This window comes from Mesocricetus auratus, unplaced genomic scaffold (assembly GCF_017639785.1).
Source record: "Mesocricetus auratus isolate SY011 unplaced genomic scaffold, BCM_Maur_2.0 Super-Scaffold_100030, whole genome shotgun sequence".
NCBI lineage: Eukaryota > Metazoa > Chordata > Mammalia > Rodentia > Cricetidae > Mesocricetus > Mesocricetus auratus.
The window spans coordinates 12,273,720-12,276,091 of NW_024429211.1; the positions used below are offsets into that span (position 1 = coordinate 12,273,720).

The window sequence follows — 2,372 nt, forward strand, 5'->3', positions numbered from 1 at the left end:
CCTACTTCTCTCTCCTCCTTCTTTGCCCTCTCTCTGTCTGCTCTCGCCTCCTGCTCTGCCCCTCCACACTGCCTGGAGGAGCTCTCAGGGCAGCTGTGCTGATGATCCAGTGAACATTGTGAATGTTCCTGGATTAAACACTGCACCAAAGCCTTATGCATATGTGCTACATTTGTGTCCTCAAATTCTACCCTGGACAGATATAGACAGAACTGATAAGGATCTGAGCTACATATGATAAAATTTTGTATTATGGGACGTGTCCCTCATGGCAAGAAATCTGCATTCCATCTTAAGCTACGTACCTTGAGGTACACATTCTGTGCTCCTGTTGAAGCCAAGTATAAAGATGTCTACATCGACAGACCCCTTTACTTTAACCAAGAACTTAATCCTGTTTATTATAATTTCAAAAGCATTTATGATCTCTTTCATCTTTTATGGTCCATCACATGCAGATATCAACCTTAGTCACAGGTGACCATGTGTGCACTCACTAGTTTTAATTTATTTTTACTTTATGTGCATTGGTGTTTTGCTTGCGTATTTATCTTTGACAGTAGACCAAATCCCCTTGAACTGTAGTTACAGACAGCTGTGAGTGGCCATGTGGGTGCTGGCAATTGAACCTGGATCCTATGGAAGACTAGCCAGTGCTTCTAACCGCTGAGCCATCCCTCCAGTTCAATGCTCACTAGGTTTACAAGTCCTTGTACATACTTGATTTTAGGAGATTTGGTGAGACTCTCAAGAACCCAGTCAAAGTTTTAGAGTTCAGGCCCGTAGCCTCCCCGTCTCTCCTGCAACGCATGACTCCGGGATCCCCCAACCCCTCCCAGATCTCCTGCTGCCATGGCTGACAAGGAAGCTGCCTTTGACGATGTGGTGGAAGAATGTGTCATCAATGAGGAGTACAATATATGGAAGAATACCCCTTTTCTTTATGATTTGGTGATGACCCATGCCCTGGAGTGGCCCAGTTTAACTGCCCAGTGGCTTCCTGATGTAACCAGGCCTGAAGGAAAAGATTTCAGCATTCACTGGCTTGTCCTGGGAACACATGCATCAGGTGAACAAAACCACCAGGTGATAGCCAGTGTCCAGCTTCCTAACGGTGATGCTCAGTTTGATGCATCGCATTATGACAGTGAAAAGGGAGAATTCGGAGATTTTAGCTCTGTCAGTGGGAAGATTGAAATAGAAATCAAGATCAACCATGAAGGAGAAGTAAACAGGTCTCGGCACATGCCCCAGAACCCTTGCATCATTGCGACAAAGACTCCATCCAGTGATGTGCTTGTTTTTGACTACACAAAGCATCCTTCTAAACCAGACCCTTCTGGAGAGTGCAACCCAGATTTGCGTCTCCGTGGACATCAGAAGGAAGGTTATGGTCTTTCTTGGAATCCAAACCTCAGTGGGCACTTACTTAGTGCTTCAGATGACCATACCATCTGCCTATGGGGGCATCAGTGAAGTTCCAAACGAAGGGAATGTGGTGGATGCAAAGACCATCTTTACACAGCATACAGCAGTAGTGGGGGACGTTTCCTGCCATGTGCTCTACCAGTCTCTGCTTAGGTCTGTTGCTGACGATCAGAAGCTTATGCTTTGGGATACTCGTTCAAACAATGCTTCCAAGTCAAGCCACTTGGTCGATGCTCACCCTGCTGAAGTGACCTGCCTGTCTTTCAATCCTTATAGCGAGTACATTCTCGCCACAGGTCCAGCTGACAAAACTGTTGCCTTGTGGGATCTGAGAGACCTGAAACTCAAGTTGCATTCCTTTGAGTCACATAAGGATGAAATATACCAAGTTCAGTGGTCACCTCACAATGAGACTATTTTGGCTTCTAGTGGTACTGATCGTAGGCTGAATGTCTAGGATTTAATTAAAATTGGAGAAGAACAGTCCCCAGAAGATGCAGAAGATGGCCTACCAGAGTTGCTGTTTATTCATGGTGGTCACACTGCCAAGATATCTGATTTCTCCTGGAATCCCAATGAACCTTGGGTGATTTGCTCGGTATCAGAAGACAATATTATGCTAGTATGGCAGATGGCAGAGAACATTTCTAATGATGAAGACCCTGAAGGAAGTGTGGATCCAGAAGGACAAGGATCCTAGACATGTCTGCACTTATGATTTAGACTCCCCTTATTTTCATCTGAACCCTGAGTTGGATTTAACACTGGTTTGAGACACAGACTTTGTTCAGCTATACGGCTACAATAAGTGCCACCAACAGTCCTATTAGCTTAAACCATAGGTGTTTTCTAAATCTTAACTGGGGGACTTAATTCAAAAAAGCCACGGACTTATATTTAAATTTTCTTCTGGAATTTTCTAGTAACAAACCCAGCCAAGTCTA

General features: G+C 44.6%; 1 pseudogene; it reads left to right on the forward strand.

Annotated features, from left to right (window-relative positions):
* The first annotated feature begins 852 nt into the window (after nucleotides 1-852).
* LOC101828581 lies at nucleotides 853-2,152 on the forward strand (annotated as a pseudogene).
* The last annotated feature ends 220 nt before the right edge of the window (nucleotides 2,153-2,372 follow it).